General features: G+C 37.0%; 1 pseudogene; it reads left to right on the forward strand.

Moving 5' to 3' along the window:
- Positions 1-10,605: 10,605 nt before the first annotated feature.
- Positions 10,606-12,535, forward strand: LOC149196223 (pyrophosphate-energized vacuolar membrane proton pump pseudogene; annotated as a pseudogene).
- The last annotated feature ends 2,394 nt before the right edge of the window (positions 12,536-14,929 follow it).

Genomic DNA, 14,929 nt, shown 5'->3' on the forward strand with positions numbered 1-14,929 from the left:
CTCTGCCAATGACTGTATCTGAGGCATCAGATGATATATGGAATGGCAAATCCCAGTTTGGTCCTCGAAGGATTGGGGCTGTGGATACGAGCTTCTTTAAATCCTTGAAAGCATGCTCACATTTTTCTGTCCAAAGAAAATCAACGTTACCAATTAGTGCATATAAAGGTGCAGCAATGTGTGAATAATGTTCTATAAATCGCCTATAATAACCAGAAAATCCAAGAAAGCTACGTACCTCTGTTTGAGTAGTAGGAGTGGGAATAAGCAAAAGTATTTGGATTTTGGCCAGGTCTACCTGAATGCCAGCTGCTGAAACATAGTGTCCTAGGATAAGTCCTTCACTCATCATCATATAACATTTTTCGTGGCTTAAGCAAAGTTTGGTAGCAATGCAGCGTTGTAGGACTTTTTCTAGGGTGTCTAATGCTAGATCAAAATCATCTCCATATGGTGTGAAGTCATCCATGTATACTTCAAGTCCATCATTTATTAAATCTGCAAAAATACTAAGGATAGCCCTTTGGAATGTGGCAGGAGCATTGCATAAGCCAAAAGGTAAAACTCGATAGGCAAATGTTCCCAAAGGACAAGTAAAAGTAGTTTTGTCCTGGTCTTCAGGGGCAATCTGAATCTGATTGTATCCACAGAAGCCATCCAAGAAAGAAAAGAATTTCTTTCCTGCTAAAGTATCTAATACTTGGTCTATGAATGGGAGAGGAAAGTGGTCTTTTGTGTTGCTTTATTTAGCTCCCAGTAATCCACACATATTCTCCATTTCCCATTCTTTTTTGGTACCACCACAAGCGGAGAGACCCATTTACTATCAAAGATAGGATAGATAAAATTGACATCTAAAAGTTTCTGAAGTTTAGCTTTTACCACATCTTTTAGATGAGGATTAAGTCTCCTTTGAGGTTGACGAACAGTTCTGGCATCCTTCTCTATATAAATGTGGTGTGTACATAATTGGGGGTCAATTCCTTTCATATCATGGTAATCCCATGCAAATGTTTCTTGATATTTTCTTAACAAATGGATGAGCTTCGTTTCTTGTTCAAGTGTGAGGTTGGCATTAATATTTAAGGTTTTTCCCAATTCAATTTCCACAATTTTACTATTTGCAACAGAAGTAACCGGTATTGTTTGATCATGTGTATCTTTCAGAGGATCTTCTTCTAATTCATTATCAAATGCTGCTTCTATCATGTGACGCTGTGTGCAGGATCCGGATTCAGTTTGACTAATGAAGTTATTAATGTCATCATCTTCTGTTTGGTCTTTAAAATCAAGTGCCTCTTGTATAGTTAATGGAGATCTAATGTTATCAGTAAGGTATGATACAGGGTGCTTATTAGTTTTGATTATTGTGACACTTGGCTGCGCTGGAGGATATAGAACTAAATTCTTGATATTTGGTCCTTTCTTTATGGTCATATTTCCTTGTCGGCAGCCAATGTAAGCATCGGCAGTGGCAAGCCAAGGTCTACCTAAAATCAGCGGGTTTCCATCAAGTCGGGTTTTTGGATTAATTATCAAGAAATCGGTTGGATATTCCCAAGAATCTACAGAGACCATGACATCATGTAGAGTACCCTCCGGCCTAACCACAGATAGGTCATCCAATTCTAGCAAAGTAGAGGTGAGTTCTACAGATGTAATGCCGAGCTTTTGGAAAGTAGTGGTTGTTAAAATATTAATTGCAACTCCTAGATCAACTAAGGTATTAGACAGGGTCTAACCATAAATTTGGACAGTTACAATCGGATTCCCTGGGTCTTCATATTTAATGGGTGTTTCTTTTCCTGATAGTAAGTCAGATAAAGTGCCAACTACGTGGACTCTTGGATTATTTGTTATATTCCTCCTTGGTTTCTTTATGCACAATTCTTTGATAGTTTTTGCATATATGGGAATGTCTTGAATGGCTTGGAGGAATGGAATTTTTATGTACAGATTTTGTAATTCTCCCAGAATGTCAAAATCAAGATATTGTAAAGGTCGAGGTATGGCTAATTGTTCTGGGAACGGAGGAGAAGATGTGGTTGCTTGATTATGAGTTTGTTGTTTATTCATATCCTCTTGTTGCAATAGATGTTCTCTTGGTAACTGATCTTCAATATGAACTGTTTTATCTCCCTCAGTTTCAATAATACGTCCAGATCTTAACTGAAGATCATTACACTCCCTCAGGTCGGGTCCTATTTCTGGTGATTCTATAATTTGGAGAGATTGGACCGGTCTGTTATTTGGATTAGGGTTGGGTCAAGCTGGGAGTTGCGGTCTCAGATTAGACTGTGGATTTCGTTGTAAGGTTGGCAGTGTAGGTTGAGGGAGCGGAATAGTTCCTACTGGCTGATGCATCGATCTCTGCCAATTTGTCTGCTAGGCTGAACTTTGTGAAGTAGGGGGAGTCCATTGTGGAGGATATGGGCTACCTTGCCAATATGGTGGAGTGTAAGGGAAATTCGGCCAACCAGATTGGCTTGCCTGATTCAGCCATGGTTTGAAGAAGGAAACAACTGTGATGACCAGTTTGAAAGCGGGGGTTGGGACTGACTTTGCCACATACTATATTGTTGAGCATTATACTGTGGAGGCTGAAAAGAAGAAGTTGGGTCTGGAAACATACCAGATTGTCTCGACTGCCACTTACGGTGCTGGTTGATCAAGTACACCAATTCTGGTTCTTCTTCCGCTTCCTTACATACCGCTTTCAATCCAGGAAGTGAGGGGCAGCTCTCCGTAAGGTGATCTTTTGTACAGATGGCACATGTTTGGACTGTATCCAATGGACATTCCTTGTGACTATGCTTTCTCCTGCATCGGGGACAGAAGATCGCCAAATTCTGTTCTGCCTCCATTTGCTTCTGTTTAGCCTGCATAATATCAAGTTGTGTAGTTAGTGTCCCCAGAATATCAGTTTTAAAATTTTACAATAAATTTCCAATTTCTACACATGTTACTCCTTCTGTTGAAATTTTGTTATCTCTTACAAACCGATCATGTTCTGCCGGTTTTACTCTTGTGCTACCTCTCAAACTCCTGATACATAAATCAATAATGTCAGAAAAATTCTCTTGATAAATATCCCCTTTTCCCATGATGTTTAATGTTTCGATCCATTGTTCCTTCATGCCCCTTATCAATGTTGTTTTTAACACGTTATCAGGTAAAGGTAGTGATGCATAAGGAGATCTTTGCAAATTATACTGGAAACGTTCCACATACTCCTATAATGTTTCATTTGGTCTAGCTGTCATTTGGAATATTTCGTCCTTCAGTTCTCTAGACCTGCAGTAATCCTGATATTTTTTTAGGAAAGATTCATTCATTTGATCCTAGTTGTTTATGACCCCCCCACCTAATCCCATAAACCATCTTAAAGCAGCCCCTTTTAGTGTAGAGGGAAATAATTTCAATTTCTGGGGGTCGGTGGTGTAATCATATCCCCTGCACAACACATCAAATTCAAATAAAAATGCATCCGGATCTTCTGATGTGAGACCGTGAAATGTAGGGATATGTTGAAGAGGGATTTCTTCATAGGCACATTTGCTGCAGAATCCACTATAGGGTATTGTAATGTAGAGGTTTGAGTGTTTGGCTAATTTTGAGCCATAGGGTCGAATATATGCCAATAACCTTCTGGGATATCTAGGAGGGTATTCCTAGGCTGAGAGGGAATTGTTTTGACGGGAATAGTTTTAATAGCACTTCCTCTATCTAGGATAATGAGAATGCCTGATGTTGAGGAGATTGGGTTTCTTCAACAATGATTTTTGCAGCACTCCGCTTGTCTGGGCTGTATAATGGCCGATTTGTTCCAATAGGAGATCTTGGTTCCTCGGCTTCCCCTGTTTCTCCTTCTCCTTCACAAAGATTGCTGAAATTCCCTTCCTGCAACAGTTATGGAGTAGAATTTTCAATTTCTTGAAAGTCCTGCTCTTCAGTCTGACTATGCACCTCAACAAAGGCTACAAATGGTGATCTTGTGGCCTGAAGGGAACTAGTAGGCTGTTTAGAAATGATTTTCCAGGGTCCTACTGATGGCTGAGATTCTGTTTTCTTATAGATTTCGTCTATAAAGGTCATTCGGCCAAGGGTCACTGGCCCTTTAGCTTTTTCTGGCTTGGGTAGAGGCTTGGTATTTTTTTCTGGTTTTTTCTGCTTAGTCATGCACTCAAATGAACTACTAAATTCTAAACAAAGCAACAGCAAATCTATTAGGAAAGTGGATAGGGGAGCAGGGCTTTTACATGCTCCGTACGTAGGTTCTTACCTTCCATTTTTAAAATCCAACTCTTCCCTAGCAGGTTCGTACACTACTCTGAAAAAAAAAAAAAAAAAAAAAAAAAAAAAGGGACAAATGGCTACACTCTTTCCCCGACAACGACGCCAAAATGTAGAGCTATAAAAAGGGTCTCTTTCACCTCTAATTACCTCACATTAATATGTCAATCCGGGAGCGTTTTGTTATTTCAAAGAGTGTCTCAATCTGAGGCTATCATTTGTCAGAGTAATGCTAGTAGTACAGCGTTCAGAAATACAAGAGTAAACGGATGCTTGTCTACAACTAAGCTACTTCAAAAGAGTAAATCACACACTCAGAAAACTAGGCAACTTATCAGTCAAGGGTTCGGTAGCGATAACCCATCCCTTTGGAAACTGATGGAAAGGAAATTAGAGAACAGACCACGGGTCTGGGAGCCAGACAGTAAATGTCGAGGCTCACTACAGCCTTAGATCGTCTCCCACACCAAAACAAAAAATGACAGTAAATGGAACGGAAGATAAGAAAATGGAACGGCAAATAAGAAATCGAACAGCAAATCTGGAATGGAACAGCAATTCTGAAATGGAACAGCAATTCTTAAAAGGAACAGCAGCTAAACAACTAAGTCTCTCAAGCAGTAATCAAACTTAATCTACTAACTCAAATGCATTAATCGTAATCAAACAACAATCTTTCACTCTTAAGGCAGATCAAGCAGCACACACTAATGGAACAACATTGATTACTGATAAGTTAAGGAACAACACTTGGAAACCATATACGCACACAACACGCTTGAATAGTAATCTGATCTAAGCATCAATCTCAATTAAAAGGAATACGACTGCATTTCAAAATGGAACAGCATTGCTTCTGAATCCAACAATCGTAAAGAACACAACTTTCAAGATGAATCCTGTAACATGAATGTACAGCACAAAAGCTCTGTAATAAAATAGTAACAATATTCAGTTAAGACTAATAATATTCAATCAACTCTAAAAGGAATAGTAATATGATGCAGAGTCAATACAATAGTTTTGTCCATAGCAATCTTAATGAATTAATCTTAACAGAGCATGTGATGTAAACTTATAAAGCATATCAGATTACCAAATAACGACGATAAGCAAATCACGCAGAAATCAAATCGTAATAATACAGAAGCAAGTGTCCTCCGGGGCCGGGCCCTTAGCCTCCAAGGGTACACCACTTGAGGTTAATCCAGACGTAGAGATGAAATAATCACCAAGTTTGTATTAATGCATGAAACAAAATTACAACGAACGAGTTCTTATCGAGACTCGATGATCAAAGTTTTGATCTTAACAGAAATTACATAAAAGCATAATCATGTCGAACTCCACAAAGCTAACAATGATGTCCCTTTTTATAAGGGTGACAGCGGAGATGTCTAAGTAACAAGATAGATAAAGCAGTGATCCCTCAGGATCAAGGATACTGAGGGATTCGCCGAACTATTAATCCTTAATCATCTCTTTTCCCTCCTGCGCCGAGCTGGTGTCTTCTCCTCCTTTTCAGGGCCGATTTGCTTTGATCTGCTTAGCCTTGTTTGCATTCAGTCTCTCGTTAAAGGGACAGTGGTTACCTCATCCTTGTCCTTTCCTCTGGAACAGCAACTCCTCGTTTTCACCCCTTCCTGCACAAGGGAATGACAATTATCAGCGGTTAAGTCTTGCATATTAATCTCACATGTTTTGTTATAATTCTTTATCGTTTTCCAAGTTCATGATGCAAAAAGGTTTACAAGTTCTACTGAAAAGCCACTGAAATGATCATCAAAAGCATACCTTTTTAGTACTCCACAGGGTCGGGTTCAAAACCTTCTCACTCCAATTTTATACAGTGGTTAATGTAATTATGGCTCGACAGTTAAGTTGTTCGCTATCGGGTTGTGGGATTAGCGTCAACAGTTATCCTTGGAAATCACATATGTAATGGTTTTCAATATATAGTGTTGGTTCCACCAGGGTTTGAGCGGGTTTGTCGGGGGTGGCTCACTATTAGGTCCCTATAATACTGGTGATTCCCCCATTACTATTGTCATTTTATCCCTTATTTTTATTGTTGTGCGCCTATTGTCCCCATATTTTTATTATTGTGCCCCATAGAAGCCCACTTTTTTTTATTGTTGTGCCCTTATATTATTATTGTTATGTCAGCTTTGATTATATTGTAATCGCTTAGACTCCTATATATAGAAAGGAGGTTTTGTCATTTGTATCATCCAATAATTGTTCATTTGTGTAATGTAAATGAGGTTTCCCCCTCGAAGAGGCCGATTTTGAAGGCATTGATCTATCTTTTATTCTATTTTGTGAGCTGGTTGCATAACATTTGGTATCAGAGCTTTGAATTCTAGGGTTTCACTACTCCAAACAGGTCATCGTGGAATTTTCACTATAAATTTTTTCCTGCGATGTTTCAGAAGCTAAAAAAAAAACCCATTGAGCCGAAATCTCTCTGAACCTTGGGTCTAACTTTTAGATCTTGTCTCGCTATATTTTCGGAGATATGATCCAAGGGAGTTATGGTTTTTGCAGGATCCTGAATAATATCTCAAACATGTGACCTAAGGAAAATTGTCATAACTTTCTTTTTTAGCATCAGATTGAAATTTTGTACAAATTTATAGAAAGAGGATGACATGTATTTTTCTATATATCAGTTTCAGGTCCTAAGGTCGAAACAGTGACACGTGGCACTTCGTACAAGTCCGCTCTACTGAATCGGTCTATAATCAGGCCATCGTGGGAGATTTGGCATAACTCTTCGTTGGAGAATCCAATCTTGATTAGACTTGTGGGGTTGGAAAGAGTACCAAGAGGGCTACCATAGGACACAATGTCAGATCTTGGAGATTCGAAATTACAAAGATACAACAGATTCAATATCGAGCTCCTACAAAGTGAAAAAAGTTGTGTAGTTTTTTTTTAGTTTTGCATAAGTTTGGTTTGAAAATTTAGTTTGAAGGAATTCAAAGGGCATAGTGAAGCATTATTATCATTAATTGATGCCCCGAAGAAAGAAAATGGAAACACCTAGTAAGCAACCTGAAATCTCTAGCATGACTCAAAATTATGAGACCAAGTGCAACAAAATTCACTCTCACCAAAAGTAAGAAAAGCTAAGATGGATAGTTTAAAGAAAGGCATGGAAGCTAAGATGGATGGCATGGAATCTAAGATGGATGGTATAGAAGAAAAACTTAAAGGCAACATGGAAGATTTGAAAAATTTGCAACAGAAATGCTTACTAATGGCGAAAGGGTAGTAAAGGAAACTCATGAGGATAAAAAAATAAATGTTAACCATGATTTCATATACTCTAACGGTGGATTGAAGACCCACCATGTTCCAAAGATCGATATGAGGAATTTTGATGGCAAGGATCCCGTAACATGGATATTACAGATGGAGAAATATTTCGATCTCCATAATGTGAAAAACACACAAAAGGTATTCATTGCAACTTTATATTTGTAACCAAATCAGTTTGTATGGTATCGATGGCTTTTCTCTCATAAAAAATTGTCACTTGGGAAATCTTTACGGAATAAATGATAGCACATTATGGGAATACAAAAAGCAACGTTTTTTTTAGCCAATTGATAAATCTCAAACAAAAGGGTTCAATGATGGAGCACATTGAGGACTTCCAAAAATTGAATATAAGGGTAAAAGATATTCCAGAGGAGCATAAGATTTATGTGTTCATATGGAATTTAAAGGATAGCATCCAACATGAGGTTCGACTTTGGGAACTTGATTCATTGGAGAAGGCACTTAGGTTGGAAAGAAAAATGGAAAGAAAAATAATGGCCACGAGGAAGCCTACCACTCACAACTATAAATATGGAATTGTTGTTGCCCCTATCCTTCCACAACCTACAAGGTTGACACCACAACATTTGGAAGAAAAAATAGAAAAGGGGCTTTGTTATAGTTGTGATAACAAATACACTAAAGGTCATAAGTGTGCTGAGAAGAAATTATTTTACATAGATTGTGAAGAGGAGGAAGAAAAGGAACAAGAAACATCAAAAGAAGAGGACATACACCAGGAACAAACCCTAGAGAAAGAAGAAATGAATCCGACCATATCTTGTAATGCATTGGCCGGAATTACCACTCCTCAAACTCTCAAGATAGAAGGGCATATCAAGAAGAAAAAGGTAATAGTGTTGATTGATTCGGGAAGTACCCATAATTTTATTCATTGTAAGATAGCCAAGGAATTGAATTGCTTCCTATATCTAGCACCAAAGTGTTAAGTGATGGTTTCAAGTGGAGGAACCATAAATTTCTCTCGAAAGTGCCATAATATCAAGCTATCCATGGGAGAATATGTATTGAATATCCCAATGCTTTATATTCAATTTTTGGAAGTCCTTAATATGCTCCACCATTGAACCTTTTAGTTTGAGATTTATCAATTGGCTAAAAAAGGTGTTGTTTTTTGTATCCTCAAAATGTGCTATCATTTCTTCCGTAAAAATTGCCCAAGCGACAATTTGTTTTACGAGAGAAAAGTTATCAATACCATGCAAACTGATTTGGTTCCAAATATAAAGTTTCAATGCGTACCTTTTGTGTGTTTTTCACATTATGGAGATCAAAATATTGCTCCATTTGTAGTATCCATGTTACAGGATCCTTGCCATCAAACTTCCTCATATCGATCTATGGAACATGGTTGGGGTATGTGGTGGCAAGATTTGACCACCCAAAACCATATATATATAGATATATATATATATATATATATATATATATATATATATATATATATATATATATATATATATATATATATATATATATATATATATATGTATGTATATGTATATGTATTAAGGCAGACCAATCAAAAACCACCGACTGGAAAATAAGGGTTATTGGACAAATTAACAATTCAACAAATTCGCCCATTCTGGTGGCTGAATTTTGTGCATTGGGTTGTTGCCAAATTATTGCCTCGTTAAGCCTGCCATTTGGCCAAGTTTACCCAGAACTTTAACCAACTATAGCTTCAACTTATGAACTTGGATTTGATTGTCATTCACACCATTGGAATCAGGGCGACAAGCACTACGACCTGGTTCTAGTTTCACTTCCATCTAATGACTTTTCTTTTTGAGCTATTTTCAATACCACTTGTATTTCTGGATCTTCCCAGATCATAATGAGAAATGTAGTTGTTTCTAGATCTGGTATGAAAGCAAACTAAAGTCCCAATTTGAAAGGGAATTGAATAACATGGGCACCAAAATGCAAAAATAGGTATGGTGTTGGAGTCAGTATAGGCCACTGATCTGAATGGAAAGTGTTACCCACTGATGGTATTAAATGATGTAACTCAAGGAGGCACCGAAAATAATAGAAATGAAGGACCTCAAATTTTAGAAGGACATTGAGTGTTCCATGATGTAGATGTAAAATGTTTTCTTATTCCATTAATAAAGAGTTGGGTTTTATCTTGTTCTCTATATTTATTTTTTATATCTAGTGGTAATATTTAGCCTCCTTCCTCCCATGATCTAGATTAGTGGTATCAAAGTAGGTTATGACTCCATGGAAACCAAGGTTTGAAGCAGGTTTTGGTCCAAGGTCTACGTTATTAATAAACATTATATTTAGAGGAGGACACATACAACCCACCATTCAAAAATTGTGTGTTAGATGGTAATGTGGCTAGTGTGATGCGCTCTTACAATCAGGTCAATGGCATCCCCGCCTGTACCAATAAGAACCTTCTCAAAGGCACTTGGAACTTGAATGGATACATTGTCTCAAATTATGACTCGATTTCTATATTATACAATGAACAACACAATAGGGAAATTTATCAAGATGCAACTACCAATGTTATAAATGCAAGAATAGATATCAACTGAAAGACCTTCCTAGATCAATATTCAATACACGTAGTCAGTTGTGTAAGAAGGAAAAGTGAACAAGCCATTCATTGATTTAGATTTTCATTTTTCATAATGAACATCTAAATCATTGTTACTTCATTTTTCTATGGGATTCTCCCCATTATTTTCTTCTCCTAGTAATGTTTCAGATTGTGTTGCTCTATATTTTACTTTAGGTCTCTAACAATGGGGGTTCCTCTTCTCATTGAAACCCTAATAGAGGTCTTAATTCTGGTGGTTTTCATTGTGGGTATTTCATTCACTTTAATTCACTGGTTTCTGGTGTCCCACATTAAGGTGGCACCTAATCACTCACACACCCCTAGCAACAACAATAATGTCTACTCTTAGTACTTAATTGAATAAGAGGATGGGTTGAATGACCACAATGTCGTCAATAAATGCGGATAAATCTAGAGCGTCGTCTCTAAAGGAAAAAAACTCATTTTTACTAACCATGTATTGATACATGGTTATTTTCATGGTCTGCTTTGTCATCCTCATATTTCTATTCCTTGGTTAAGTGAACAAATTCAGTATTATAATTCATCCTTACACATACAACAAATATGTGGTGTGTAAGGCAACCCTAATTAATACCATTTTCAACACAATATATTTATTGCTTGGTTCTTTAATGTCTATATTTTTTGGCTATCTTGGAATGAAAATTGCAACTTATGCAAATGTAAGAACAACACTAGAAGTCATGAAGGGTAGTGGGAAAACTTTCGTTAATGCCTTTCAATTTGGTGTTGTTATGGGCATTTTGCTTGTTGAAAATGGATTGTTAGTGCTTTATGTTTCCATTAAAATTTTAAATTAGAACTATGGATATGAATGGGAGGGTTGTTTTGAAGCCATTACTGGTTATAGTCTTGGAGATTCTTCCTTGGTGTTGTTTGGTAGAGTAGCTAGTGGTATGTACACCAAAGCAGCAAATGTAGGTGTTGATCTTGATGGTGAGGTTGAGAAAAACGTTCCCAAATACAATCTACACAACCCAACTATCATTATTGATAATGTTGGTGACAATGTTAGAGTTATCATTCGTATGGGATCAAAACTATTTGGGTCCTATGTTGAATCTTCTTGTTCAACTCTGGTTGTTGCATCCATATCATCATTTGGAAACTCACACAATCTTACTGACATGTGCTACCCCTTGCCCATTAGTTTTATGGATATCATTTCTTGCTTAATCACAATTTTTTTGCAACTGACATATTTGAGATCAAGGCTATGAAGGAAATTGAGCCTTCATTAAAAGAGATGCTTACTATCTCCATAGTAGTGATGAATATTGGAATTTTTATTGACTGGAGAGGCAACTAATGTTATATTTGGGTTGGATTTGGGATACAAAGCTATTGGTATTTCCATATTTATAATTGCAGTAAGATTTTTTGTCAGTTTTAGTTTGGTTTTCCTGTATAGTTTTGCAATAGTTACTTTGGGCATGCTCAATAAAATTGCAATGGTATTGGCCATTGATGCATATGGACCCATCAACGACAATGTTGGTGGAATTGTTGAGATGGCTGGAATGAGTCACAAGACCCATGAAAGGACTGATGCACTTGATGCAGCTAGAAACACTACTACTACCAATGGAAATGATTTTTTTTATTCCTTCAGTTGCATCGGTATCACATGCATTGTTTGGAACCTTTTTCAGGCATGTGGCAATTCAAATTGTTGATGTATTAACACCAAAAGTTTTCATTGGTTTAATTTTTGGGGAAATATTTCCTTATTGGTTCTCTACAATGAAAATGAAATTTTTTGGTAGTGCAGACCTAAAAATGGTTGAAGATGTTTGGAGGAAATTCAACACCATCCCTGGTCTGATCAAAGGTCATGCTAAGCTAGATTATGGAACTAGTGTGAAGATATCAATTGATTCCTCTCTAAATAAGATTAGTCATCTTTGTTTTATTGTGATTCTTACACCTCTCATTGTAACCACTTTATTTTGTGTGGAAACTCTATTAGTGGTCCTTTTTGGTGCTCTTGTATATAGTGTGTAGGTTGTGATTTCTGCTTCCAACAATGGTGGTGCTTGGGACAATGATAAGAATTATATTAAGGTTAGTGCATCTGAGCATACTAGGAATCTTGGTCCAAAAGGGTCTAACCCCCACAAGTTTGTTTTCATTGGTGAAACCATTGGAGATCCATTAAAGGACACCTCTAGACCATCTCTAAACATTTTGATAAAGCTTATGGATATTGGGTCACTAGTGTTTGAACCCTTTTTTTTTATTTTCATGGGAACTTGGTTTTGGGTCATTCACAAACCCATGGTTATGGGTTAACCACACAAAATTATTTTCTTCATCGACACTTGATGCTTTGTAATCATCTTGGTTATGGTCACCCATAAACCCATAGTTATGGGTCAACCACATAAAACCCTTCTCCAATCTTGCCATCACCAACTTGGTTCTTGGTCATACACAAACCCACGGTTATGGGTCAAACACAAAAAAAAAACAAAAAAAACAAAACAAAAACAAACAAACAAACTCTTTTCTTTCTTAGCACTTGGAATTATAATGTAATCACTTAGTTATGGGTCATCCACAAACCCACAGTTATGGGTTAATCACACAAAACCCTTGTCATCAACATCACTTTGTTATGGGTCATCCTCAAACCCGTGGTTATAGGTTCACCATACAAAACCCTTGCCTTTAGCAGGACTTGATTATGGGTCACCCACAAACCCATGGGTTATGGGTTAACCACACAAAACCCTTCTCTTTAATGTAACTTGGCATATTGTAATCATGATGGTTAAGGGTCATCCATAAACCCATGGTTATGGTTAACCACACAAAACCATTTTATTCATTGACTCATATCTTATTTATCAAGGAAATTAACTCACTAGGAGACACATTCAACAAAATATTCTAATGAGGGAACTTTATGCAATGGGGACCATTACTTCCTTGGTGGGTGGGGGGGGGGGGGGGGGGGGTTGGGGTGATTGGTCCAAATGGAATGTGTATCCACTCATGGTATTAATGATTTAACTCAAGGAGGCACTGAAACTACTATAAATAATGGGCCTCACCTTTTAAAAGGACATTGAGTGTTCCATGATGTAGATGTAAAATGTTTTCTCATTCCATTAATAAAGACTTGGGTGTTATCTTATTCTCTATATTTTATTTCTTATTTCTTATTGTGATATATAGCATCCTTCCTCTCATGATCTAGATCAGCTACTCCCTTAGAATATATGTTTTGAATTCGGAAAAGGAGAGCCCACTAAGGCTGAGGCAACGATGAATCCTCAATAAATGCATGAGGTACTTAGTATAATTTGACTGATAGAGACTGATACCAAAGGGAGGAATCAATCAATCTAAGGGGTTTCTCAACAGTGATGTTACCATATTCTCCAGCAAACCTAGGAAGATATTTGTAATAATTTTCAGGTAAATCATGGAGTATATGAGGTAAGAAGAGTGGCTTATATCTATCTAAATTTTTACAAGGTGTGGGAGTATGTACAAAAGCTATAGGATTAGTCTTGATCTCTTGAGGCTCATCAAGTTGAATATGTTCATCATAAGATTCGAAAGAAGGGTCATGATCAAGATTAAAATTTGTATTCACAATCTTCAAAGGAAAGGAATCAAATGCAAGTGAATATTTTCTCAAATATAGTATACTCTGGAAAACCTTCTTGACATTCTCTAGAAAAGAGAAAAAATAATTTATGACAAAGAACATGAAGTCTTGAATAAAATTCCAACTTGAATACATGATCTTCCCATATTGTCCTTTCATTTTTCTGTTGGTAAGGTTCATCCTCCAATGGAGTCTTTGAATTAAATTTGAAATTGATTTGGACTCACCAGGTGAATGATTCCAGCCTTCCTGTGTATGACCATTTTCCACCATCAGCAACCAGATCTGATCCTTGTCATTCTTTCCTAGGGAAGATATGATCTCTCATTTCCCTTGCAATGGCGCCAAAATGGTATCCTTCACAATGTCCCAAGGCTGAGAAGAGAGATCGAAGGAGGTAACCACAAACCAAGCTTTTAGTTTGGTAGCTAGCCCTACCAAACCATAGAGGGCTCTCTCTATGATCATAGCCAATGAATTGACTTGAAAATGAATATATTTTAGGCTAGGAATTCTAGGCCCAGATAGGTTTTAAGTTTTTATGGTTTTGATGTTGGATAAGGAAGAAAAACTAGGTAGCTAGGTGAGAGGATCAAAGGGTTAGAGCAGCAAAGATATAAAGGAGCAAGGTAAAAATATGTTTGTGATGGATCTTAGGGTTTGTCAGTGTAGTGTAGTGTTTAGAAAAAGCTAAAGGTCTTAATGAGCATGAAACATGAATTCATTAAGCAAGAAAGAAAGTAACACATAATGATTTTTCCATCAAAACAGAGCTTAATGTAAAGAATCATGTTTATAAACGGTAAGGAAAACTATTGAAGAATTGATGAATGGAAAGAGAAGATGAATATCTTTCATATAAATCTATAACAAAGAAAAAACAACATCACAAACTTACAAATGAATTCCTAGATAATAGCTGCAAACTGTGTCCTTTGATTTCCAGAAAATGTCCAAGTACAAGCTACAATTGTTCTCTCCTCTAAAATCAAACATGTTCTATGACTGAGAAATTGATACATAAAGACCAAAACAACATCTCCCCACTCTCAGGGGTCGAATCCATG

This window comes from Pinus tabuliformis, chromosome 2_2, assembly GCF_031772625.1.
Source record: "Pinus tabuliformis cultivar Carrire ecotype Pingquan chromosome 2_2, CPIR1, whole genome shotgun sequence".
NCBI classification, from domain to species: Eukaryota; Viridiplantae; Streptophyta; class Pinopsida; order Pinales; family Pinaceae; genus Pinus; species Pinus tabuliformis.